This window comes from Bison bison, unplaced genomic scaffold (assembly GCF_000754665.1).
Source record: "Bison bison bison isolate TAMUID 2011002044 unplaced genomic scaffold, Bison_UMD1.0 scf7180017864213, whole genome shotgun sequence".
Lineage (NCBI taxonomy): Eukaryota > Metazoa > Chordata > Mammalia > Artiodactyla > Bovidae > Bison > Bison bison.
In genome coordinates this window covers 10,069,660-10,080,653 of record NW_011494785.1, presented here as the reverse complement: position 1 = coordinate 10,080,653, position 10,994 = coordinate 10,069,660, and the positions used below count along the sequence as shown (strand labels likewise).

Sequence of the window (10,994 nt, the reverse complement as noted above, 5' to 3'; positions counted from 1 at the left end):
TATGCACTTCAGTGGCGTCCGACTCTGTGCGACCCCATAGACGGCAGCCCACCAGGCTCCCCCGTCCCTGGGATTCTCCAGGCAAGAACACTGGAGTGGGCTGCCATTTCCTTCTCCAGTGCATGAAAGTGAAAAGTGAAAGTGAAGTCGCTCAGTCATGTCCGACTCTTAGCGACCCCATGGACTGCAGCCCACCAGGCCCCTCCGTCCATGGGATTCTCCAGGCGAGAGTGCTGGAGTGGGTGCCATTGGCCTCTGCAAATAAAGTACCGGTTTCTTTAACGCATGCCAGTTCAGAGTCACGGATCTGTACTTTCAAAGCCTACGGTTGATTGTTTGGTGTGAAAATTGTATTCCAGTGAAGCACATAAGCATGCAGATCTAAAGTATGGCCATTTTCATCTAGATTGACTGTTATTAACTAGCCTGAGGGATAGGCTGTAATGAAGATTTCGTTACTTTTGTTGACTGTGATGAGTAGCCCCAATATTTACAGTGGGCTACCGGTTTGAAGAATGGGAAGATGGCCCAGCAAGACAGTGTCTACACATTTTGGCTTTTAGGGGTAATGAAAGAATTTGACTTTTTCTTCACCGATGCAAACATTTGATAAGGGCAAAGATTTGAACTCAATGCAAATACAAGAATGTTCAGATTTCAGGAAAATCACATTTCTTTCTAAATGATGGCAGATTTCCATCTGGTTAGTCACTTACTCATTGTAATACCTTCTTCCATGGGTTTAGGGACAAAGAGCGCCTGGGGACACGTGAAACCCTTGTTGGGGTTTATGCTTTGCCTGATTAAGACAGTTGTATTTACAGCCTGCTGATACAGCTCCAGTCAGAGGGGAGAGCCACTCTCGGCTTGGATTCACTTTGGAAAGTTTGCAGAACCCTTCTTTGCCTCTCGTAGAATTGCTCTGGCACATTTCTGCTAGCATCTTCATCGGAGTGTGTTGGTAACTGTTCTTAGGTGAGATGAGATGGCTCACCTTTTTTTTTGTGCTGTGCCACCCCCTTTTAAAAGAAAGAAACAAACTTCTCCGTTTCTCCCAGGAGAAGTTTAAGAAAGGATCCATGCATATTTGCACCACCTTACACAGACCCCCAGCAGGCTCGGTCGGCACACAGCTGTCATTTCAGCCACCCGTATTTTCAGGTGTACCCTGTGTATTTAGTACATCATTTGATAATGCTAAAAAAAAAAAATTAAAGCAGTGTGAGACTGAAGGAGAAAGAAGATGAATGTTAGCATTCCCCTGGGGTTCACGGGTGAAGGAATTAACGCAGCGTGGCACTCTACCCTAGCTGTGTTTGTTTCCATGGCAACAGCTACGTACATGTTTCAGACTATCCACAGTGACACAGTTGCAGAAATAGTAGCTTGCAGGTTTCTGATATCGCATCAGTGGACAGGCAGCACGCACTATATTAAGTAAGTGTAAAGGAATTTAAAATACGGCTCGGATTCAGATGTATATTAGCTCAGCTAAACGATGTTTTGGGGATTTCGGCGTCCCCTTTCCTCACGACCGCAAAATCTGGGCAAAGTTGAAAGTTGCAAGATTCCAGTCAAACAATTGTCCTTGCTTGGGTGAGTGTCATCGAATGAAACCAATGTGAGTGAGTTCCAAAGGTAAGAAAATGGCCTTGGCAAATGACATATTTAAGAAGGAGGTTGCCAGTGAAGCTGGTTCATTGGAGGAGGGGTAGTGATGGGTAAATAATGAAAGCTTTGGTTGAAAATAGCTGAGTCTTAAAGCAAATCAGTGTGCACCGGAATCTGACTGCTGCTGAGTTTACAGCAACTAAGGTGTTTGAATGGATCATTGCAAAAATTGCTTCTTTATAAAAGTGATCAGGTGAGGAGCAGAGAGGTTGACTGGGCATACAGTTAAAGAGAAAGTGGGGCTCCATTGTCTTTCTGAAAGCTTATGCAAATATCTCCCTTCTTGCCAGAATGACCCTGGTTTGTCTTTGACATTCGCTGCTACTTTTTGGTACCGTTTTACGGTTCTGTGTGTTTCTATTATGTTGCCACATTGTAGCCTGATAAGACTTGAGTGTTGGTTAGAGAGCAACCAAGTAAAGATGATAGACTTTGTAAGTGTGTGACTTTGCAATCAAATTGTACAGTAATTTAGGAGGAGAAGTGTTCAAATGGGTATTTATTTACAGGCTAGACCTCTGCTTTTGAATAGCAGCCTAGGTATTAGGTTAATGGGTTTTGATGTGCACATTATGATTGCGGGAGCTTTCAAGTACGTGGTAGTTCAATTTATACTGTTTTTCAAGTCAAAATATTTTTATTTATGCCCATTATTCAGTGTAAGCCTGCATTTACCTTACAGTTTTATGATTCATGTATCAGGAGAGAGAATGTAAAATGGCATGGAAATTTAAGCTAATCTATCCATTTGAGGAGGATTTATTTTCTGACCATAGGTGGACTTTTACAAAAAGTGGTATGAGAAACAGAGCTCTTGGATCTGTGGGACTGTCTCATGTGGGCACAGGGAACTGGCCCCGGCATCTGCTGCACATTCTTCTTCACGGTGAATGTTTGGTTCAGTGAAAAGGGAACACCCATGGGGGTGATGGCGTTCCGGAGCTTCCTGCCCACCCGGGCATGCAGGGTGCTGGGAGAGACTGTGGAGTATAAATCAGGGATGGAACCCTAGGGTGTTTGACACCTAGTGGGGAGATATGACTTGCCTTTCTTTGGGGCTTCCCTGGTGGCTCAGACCGTAAAGCATCTGACCGCAATGCAGGAGACCCGGGTTCAATCCCTGGGTGGGGAAGATCCCACAGAGAAGGCAATGGCAGCCCACTCCAGTATTCTTGCCTGGAAAATTCCATGGATGGTGGAGCCTGGTGGGCTACAGTCCACGGGGCTGCAAAGAGTCGGACACGCTGAGCAGCTTCACTTTTCTTCTGAATAAGGTGATCCAGGGACTTCCTTAGCAGTCCAGTGACTAAGGCCTGGCCTTCCATCGCAGGAGATGCAGGTTTGATTCTGGGTGGGAAGCTAAGATTCAGTAACTGAAAGCGAAGTGGTGTCCAGCTCTTTTCGACAACATGGACTGTCGTCCATGGAATTCTCCAGGCCAGAAGACTGGAGTGGGTAGCATTTCCCTTCTCCAGGGGATCTTCCCCACTCAGGGACCGAACCCAGGTCTTCCCCATTGCGGGCAGATTCTTTACCAGCTAAGCCACAAGGGAAGCCCAAAAATACTGGAGTGGGTAGCCTAGGCCTTCTACAGGGGATCTTCCCAACCCAGGGATTGAACCGACGTCTCCTGCATTGCAGGTGGATTCTTTACCAACTGAGCTATCAGGGAAGCTCAAGATTCAATAAAGACTGTACAAATGGTCCACATAAAAAAGATAAATAAATAAGGTGCATGAAGGCACCTGTGCTTGGCGCTTCCCGAGGCAGAGGAGTCAAATGCCGTTGGTGTGAGGGTTTACTTGATGTTCCGCTGTTACATTTGAGGAGCCCTGGAAACCTTGGGTTCATTAACCTGAAGCTCTAAAACTAGAAATCAAAGAAGTGCCAATGAACTGCGTTGTTTTCTTTTCTTTAAAGTTTTTTTTTTGATGGGGATCGTTTGAAAGTCTTTATTTAATCTGTTGTGCTGTTACTTCTGTTGTTTATGTTCTGGTTTTTTGGCCACAAGACATGTGCAATCTTAGCTCCCCAATCTGGAATCAAACCTGAACCCCTTCATCTGGAAGGTGAAGTCTTAACCAGTGGACCGCCAGGGAAATCCCCTCGTGAACTACTTTGGATGACAGTTCAACTTTTGTCTGTTTGAGGAGTGCAAGCCCTTCCAACAGTTGAGACATTTGTATAGTTCTTTTTTTTTTTTTCATCATCCCCAAATGTTTTCCAGTATAAAAAAAAACTCCAAAAAACACCAGTCTAGGCCATGTTTCGTTAACTCTTTCCTAAGAATAGAAAAACAGAGAAACCTAAACGGAGAGCCCCAGGCCGCAGCAGCTATTCAAATGTAAAACCCTGGCAGCGCTGTAGGAAACTCCATTGCTTCCATTTGGAGGGCCAGGAAATTGATTTGGAAAAAAGGGAATTTGAGGGATTCCCAAATAGTGGCAGCATGAAATAAATAACAGAAAAACGAAAGTACAGACTGCTCTTAGTGTTACCAATGGTAAATGGTAACAGAATTGCCAGAATAAACTGCTCGGGCACAGCTCTCTGGGAGCCTCCACCGCCTCACAGTTACTGACGGCTCTCACTGCTCACGGGCTGAGAGCCAGTCCCCAGGCTGGTGTCCAGCCTCAGTCCCTTCCAGCCTTCCCTGTGACTCGGTCTCTTTCTCGGGCTCCTGGGGGCCTGTCCCAGGGTAATAAATAGTGTATCTTGGCCCTGGGGGGCGGGGGGGATGGTACATCGCTAGGCCTCTGCTCTTGCTGCTGTCTCTGCCCAGATTTCTTTCCTCCCACCCTCCCAGCTTGAATTCCTCCAGAAAACCTTTTGGATCCCCCCCCACCCCCCGCCTCACCCTCATTGGGATGACTTTTCCATCCTTTCCATCATGTGTCCATAACAGTTGGGCTTCAAATTGTAGCACTTATTTCACTATATTAGGATGAGTTGTATCTTTTCTTAATTGTGATGTAAATATATCAAAGACACAGGACCTGATTTAGGTACTTCTGTAGCTTTGGCCAGATCTAGAACAGTATTTCAAACTTGTATTTCACTGAATCCTTAAACACTCGCAAAGATACGCATCACCGAACAATGAAGGCTCGAGACGCTGACCACTGTCTTCTGCTCAGACAGTCTGTTGGACACTGAGATTCCTACATCTGTGTCTGTCACAGCACCAAGCATCAGGACCAATTCAGCCACTTGCAGATGCTTCCAAGCTTTTGGCTGTTCGGCATCATCCAAACACAGAAACCAGGTGGATGGCTGATAATTTTTTTTTTACCTTCATGGAATCAAAGATTTTAGAGCCAGAAGGAACCTCAGGGAGTTAAACTCATGTTACAGAGGAGAAAACTGTGACTTCTCCCAAGGCGCACGGCTGATCAGCCACCCAGGCGAGTAGACCCAGCTGACCCCTCCCTCCGCGGCCCTGCCTCCCGAGCGGTGGCCTTGGATTGCACTGAAGACCAACCCAGTCAATTCCTTTCTGCCCCAAGCCGGACCGGCTGGCCTTATGATATCACCAGGATAGAATTAAAAACAAAAGTAGACTGAGAGTTGAGCTCAGGGGGATGGAGAGCAATGCTAACAGTTCATTTGCCATCGCTTGCTGCAGCTACAGCAACTTCTGGATTCCGTCAAGTTCAGACCCTTAAAAAGAGTGGAAAAAAGAAAGCACATACTTTCCAGGGCCCGGGCGCTGCACGGCAGGCCAGCTGGGCGTAGCACCATGGCAAAAAGGTCTCTTCAGTTTCAGAAATTCGAGACCCAGAGCTTGCATACAGGGCTGTGGCTGCACCCGGGCCTGATCTGGCATCGCTTCTGCCTGCGGTTCTCTCAGACGCAGCTCCTGTGGGAAGCCCATTAGTGTCTAAAGAAAGAACCAGCCCTCCAAGTTGACACAAGGAGCAGGCTGATGTGTGCGTGAGTGTGTGTTTAAAGGCCTGTGTCCGAGGTCAACAGCCTTTTTAAGAGAACTCTTGGTTTTCTATGTAAACGTGTACTTCCTCTGGCCCAGAGTTAGCCTGTTAAGGGAATAAAGCACAATTCAGATTTCTGAGTTGGAAGCCTGATTAATCTCTCTGCCAGTTACATATGGAAATAAATTAGTAAATGGTCCATCTGGGACTAAACTACTGCAGAGATGATAAATTATTGCCATCATATGTCTGTGTTGCTGCAGACTGAGTCGTGCTCACCAGGAGCTGCTGAAAGATATCTGGATGCTCTATCGTGGTCAGAGGAATAAAAGTTAAAAAAAAATTTAGAAGTGAAAAATTTACTTTAAAAATTTAGAAGTGAAAATTTTACCTTGAAATATCTTTTGGGAAGACGGTTTGGTTGATGCCAAGTTTGTGCCTTAGGACTTTGCTCTGTCTGCAAATATTTAAAAGGAGAGTCTGAAGGGCATAAGAAACATTTTACTTTTATATTTTCCAAGGCCAAAACAGTAACACATATTGATTGGTACTCAAATGTCTCAGCGAGTATAATTATACGTACAATAAAAATATACCCCTGTGTAATACTGCACTTTATAATTTTCATAGCAACTTCTTGTCTATTTTCTTATTTAAATTTCAAAGAAGGTGAGGCAAGTCAGTGTCTCTAATTCTTGATGGATGAAAAACTGAGGTTTATGAAGCAGCCGATTCTGATTCCAGCCTGGTTTCCATCAGAGCCTTGCATGACATCAAAAGCATTTTCAGTTCTCCGTCACTCATCTAGCAGCACCAGGAAATAAAGCCTGCTGTTTATGTCAGTCTTCTGGAAGCCAAAGTCACCCGTGCTTGATCATGAAAAGTAGTTTTCCTTTTCTCTCTAATTGGAGGTGTTGAGTATTGGTTTACCTTTCAGGGGCATGGTTTTTGTTTGTTTGTTTTAAATATTTATTTATTTATTTGGCTGCGTCTGGTCTTGGTTTTGGCACGCGGGAGGCTTCTGTTGCGGGGCTTGGGCTTCTCTCTGGGGGTGGCGCGTGGGCTCTGGGCCTGGCGGGCTCAGTGGCAGGGCACGGACTTAGTTGCCCTGCGGCGCAAGGGATCTTAGTTCCCCGACCAGGTATTGAACCCTCATCCCCTGCATCGGAAGATGGATTCTTAACCACTGGGCCAACATGGAAGCCCCTGGGTGTATTTTAATTTTTTAAATTGAGGTGTGATTGGCATAAAATGATAGTAGTTTCAGGCGTATGACGGTTCGGTATTTGTATACATTGCGAAATGATTGCAATAAGTTGAGTTGACATCCACCACCTTTACAATTTTTTATTTCGCATGATGAGAACTTTTAAGATCTACTGTTGGCAGCCTTCATATGTGCAGTGCGGTCTTCTTAACTATGGTCACCCTGCCGTACACAGTATCTCCAAGGCTTACTTTTAACTGCACCTTTTGACACCCCTGCACCCCTTACCCCCAGTCCCTGGTTTATCTGATCCTTTTGCCTAAAGCACGTCCCTCTCCACTGGAGTTATTTTATAAACTAAAAGCATCCGTGCCCTCGAGTGTTTTAGGTGTGGTAACAAAATTGCCCCTTTGCAAATGTCTTGAGGGGACTGTGGTATCCAGGTTCTTACCCTACTTTAAAATTTTCTTTTGGGTCTTCCTCCAGGGCAAACCTTCCATAGTTCATCCTTGAAGCAGCTGAGATGCTCCCCTCTAGAAAAAGCAATCCTAAAAGTACAGAAAAACCAGACTGGACTCAGAACTAATTCAGTCTCCTGGTTTATCCGACATCAGCTTCTGTGCACACAGCAGGTGCCCCTGGGTGGTCTTCATGCAAGGAGGAGATGCGGTCAGCCCCTTGAGGTGACTTGTCTGCTTGGCCGTGACCTTGTCTCACCCAGGTCACCTGAAAGCTGCTCACTTTTTGGTCAGACCTGGCTCCTCCGTGCATCTGAACAGCTCTCTTGCCTTCTTGGTGACTTGTCTGCTTGGCCGTGACCCTCTCTCACCCAGGTCACCTGCAAGCTGCTCACTTTCAGTCAGATCTGGCTCCTCCATGCATCTGAACAGCTCTCTCGCCTTCTTACCTCTGGGCTTTTGCTTCAGCTGTTGCCTGTTCCCTCCTGTAAAAATCCTGTCTGGATCTTAAGACCCCTTACCACTGTCCTGATGCTTTTCCTTACCTGCTTCCCCACCCCAGAGGTCTCCTTTGTAACCGTCTGATTATTTGTTAGAGGAAATAACACAGTTGAACTCTATTTGAGTTGCCGGTGTGTCCGTCTTCTGTTCCAGTTGTTGCTGCTCCAGTCACTAAGTCGTGTCTCACTCTTTGCGACCCCATGGACTGTAGCCCACCAGGCTCCTCTGTCCATGGGATTCTCCAGGCAAGAGTACTGGAGTGGGTTGCCATGTCCTTCTCCAGGGGGTCTTCCGACATGGACTGAGGAACCTGCGGGGTCACAAGAGAGTTGGACTCGACTTAGTGATTTAAACAGTAACAAATACCTGTCTTATCTCCCACAGAAGACAGGACATTTCTCCAAGGCAGGGATTTCATCATCCTCTCTCTGACCCCTCCTCCCTTCCTCACCCCTAGCCTAGTACTTTGTCCTTAATTGAAGCTTAAGGTGCATTAGAGCAGGGTGCTTTAAGAAAAATAAATACTCACTTAGCTGCCTCGGGCCTTCATTGTGGTCACTGGATCTTCAGTTACAGCAGGGGATCTGGCTCCCTGACCAGCAAGTGCACTCTGGCGCCCTGGACTGGAAACACGGGTCTTAGCAGCTGGACCACCAGGGAAGTCCCTCTGGAGTAGGATAATTTTCTTTTGCAACAACAGACTCAGTGTCTTTGGATGGGTAGATAAAGTAATGATTTGAGACGTATCAGTGTCCCCCTTGGATGGCGTGTTAAAGCAGATCCCTGGGACCCACCTCCCGATATGCAGATTCAGTGCCTGGTGGGCGGGACCGAGAATTTGCAATTCCAACAGGCTGTCAGAATGATACTGCTGGTGCCCTTTCAGGGGCCACTGTTTGAGATCCACTGACGGAATGAATTTATTTCCTAATATTCTCACTCTAGGCTCGTAGGCTCATACCATTCTTTTCTTTTCCTTTTTTTTTAAAGTATCTTTTTGGAATCTTATCTTTTGGCTGCACCAGGAGGTGTGTTCCTTGACCAGGGACGGAACCTGTGCCCTCTGCACTGGTGGCATGGAGTCTTAACCACTGGACCCCCAGGGAAACTCCCTCATTCTTTTCATGAGAGAGTCATTGCTGTCTCTTCCTTGAGGTGTAGGCCGAAAAAATATCTTCCACCAGAAATTATTATGCTACTGGACTTCCCTGATGGCTCAACAATAAAGAATCTGCCTGCAATGCAAGAGATGCAGGAGACCCAGGTCCAGTCCCTGGGTTGGGAAGATCCCTGGAGGAGGGCATGGCAACCCACTCCAGTATTCTTGCCTGGAGAACCCCCATGAACAGGAGAGCCTGGTGGGCTGCAGTCCACGGGGTCACAAAAGAGTCGGACACAACTGAAGCGACTGAGCACGCACGCATCTCATGCACCAGCTTTTCTATTCTGTAAGATTATTGGTTGACTGTAGCCTCCAGACTTGCAGCCCACATGTGAGCTTTAGCTTGATGGGATCTTTTTCTCCAGAAACAGAGCCGGAATAATTTTATTTGACAACAACAGACTAAAGAGCCATTGACTTTGCAGCCTGTCCACCGGGTCTACCCGGAGGATCGAGGTCGGTCTCGTGTGGTGGAACACTGGCCCTGAATGCTTGTTGGCACGCTGATGTTTTTCCTTTATATAGATGAGTGTTTCAGTGGCAGCTGTAGTAAAATAAAATGATCTCACAAATGTCTCAGTGGCAGCTATAGTAAAATAAGATGACCTCACAGTGTCTATGGCATGTATTTTTAAATCTCTGGGTTCTTTTATGCCCCATGAGGCAGTTTCAAGAATACTCCATCGTGAAAGACTTGATGCTTCAATAACTTTCCAAGAGATAAAGAGGTGCAGTTGCAATTGACTTCTTCACTGAAGTGTGTCGTGCTTTAGAGAGGTAGCTAGAGATGACGTCCCCTGTGGTTGAGAGGGTTCGCTCTCCTCTGCTCTAATCCCATCTTCCTTCTGCTCCTCTCCACCAGCCACTAGACGCACCATCTCCTGGAAGACCAGCGTTCTTGTGATCATGGAGGCCTCTCTGTCCTTTCTGTGACTGGAGCAATGCTGACTGTGGTTTCCTGGACCCATTCTGACTCAGGTAACCACGCTGTGCCTTCCCCAGCTCGTTTACGCCTCATGGAGACTGCACTGAATAGATGAAATACCAAAGCAATATTTAAATGCAGATGCCAGATTGATTGCTTTTCCAGCAATTGATATTCTCTCCCTCTTCTTCCCTATCTTCTTAATGATCAATATATGCAGCTGATCAAACTGACAGTGTGGTCAATCAGTTTAGGCATTAAGATAATAAGAATGTTGAATGACGTCTTTATTTAAAACTTCGGTGTGTGTCATAGACACACAAAGCCGTAGGAGCATCGCTGGGGATTTTCGTATAGAAACTAGCTTCTCCTGTACATGGTTTCTCTAAATCATTTTCTTTCTCATAATATTGGATAGGCCAAAAAGTTCATTTGAGTTTTTCCAGCAGATCTTAAGGGACAAACTTTTTGGCCAACCCAATGCTGTGTTTCACCTGAATTATAGTAATCTTCCTTACATTGAATCTTTGAATTGGGTTTCATAAATATTGTTAAGTATCTGTTTTGTGTGCTCGGGACAGATGGGGATAAAAAACTATAGGATGTATAAAAATATACGGTATATCCTCAGGCAGCTCACACTTAAGCCAAAGAGCCTAGACTCGCTGGTGAGGCAGTGCCAGAGGGTGCTCAGCCGCTGGCTGGGGCTGTGTGCGGGGGTGGTTCTCTGGTTCAGGGAACGAGAAGACTCGGAGGACTGGGACTGAGATACTTAGAATTCATGGAGGATGGAGGGCCTCCGGCGGGCCATGTCACTGGGGTCATTCCGCCGGAGGGAAGAGGATCTGCCTGGCCTGATTTCGATGGTGGGAGTGAGCCCGGCCAGGGAGGGCCTGGCGCCTGGACCAGATGGGTCTTGGAGGACCCTGAGCCTCTGACCCAGCCAGAACCAGGCTCCCACACTGGGCCTTGTCCCTTTAAGGTTCCTCCGGGGAAACCCTGCCTGCCCCTTAGAGCTGCTTTGGCTGACAGCTGCCTCCAGGGGACCCTGGTCACCCTGCTCCCTGGCCAGCCTTCTGCCTCTTTGGGCTTGTCCACACCTGGCCTCTGCTTGTCTGCTGACTGTCTGCCGTCTACACCT

At 46.7% G+C, this 10,994-nt stretch overlaps 1 protein-coding gene across 11 annotated transcripts in view; it reads left to right on the top strand.

Annotated features, from left to right (window-relative positions):
- Positions 1 to 10,994, top strand: part of FOXN3 (forkhead box N3) — a 426,281-nt gene that overhangs the window by 113,268 nt on the left and 302,019 nt on the right. For 10 of the 11 annotated variants that reach the window (XM_010845171.1, XM_010845164.1, XM_010845169.1 and 7 more), the window contains one exon: positions 9,791 to 9,906. The gene's annotated coding sequence lies outside the window, so the exon portion shown is untranslated. Of the gene's footprint in view, positions 1 to 7,293; positions 7,491 to 9,790; positions 9,907 to 10,994 lie in introns of all 11 variants that reach the window. The other variant, XM_010845167.1, reaches the window with a different exon arrangement.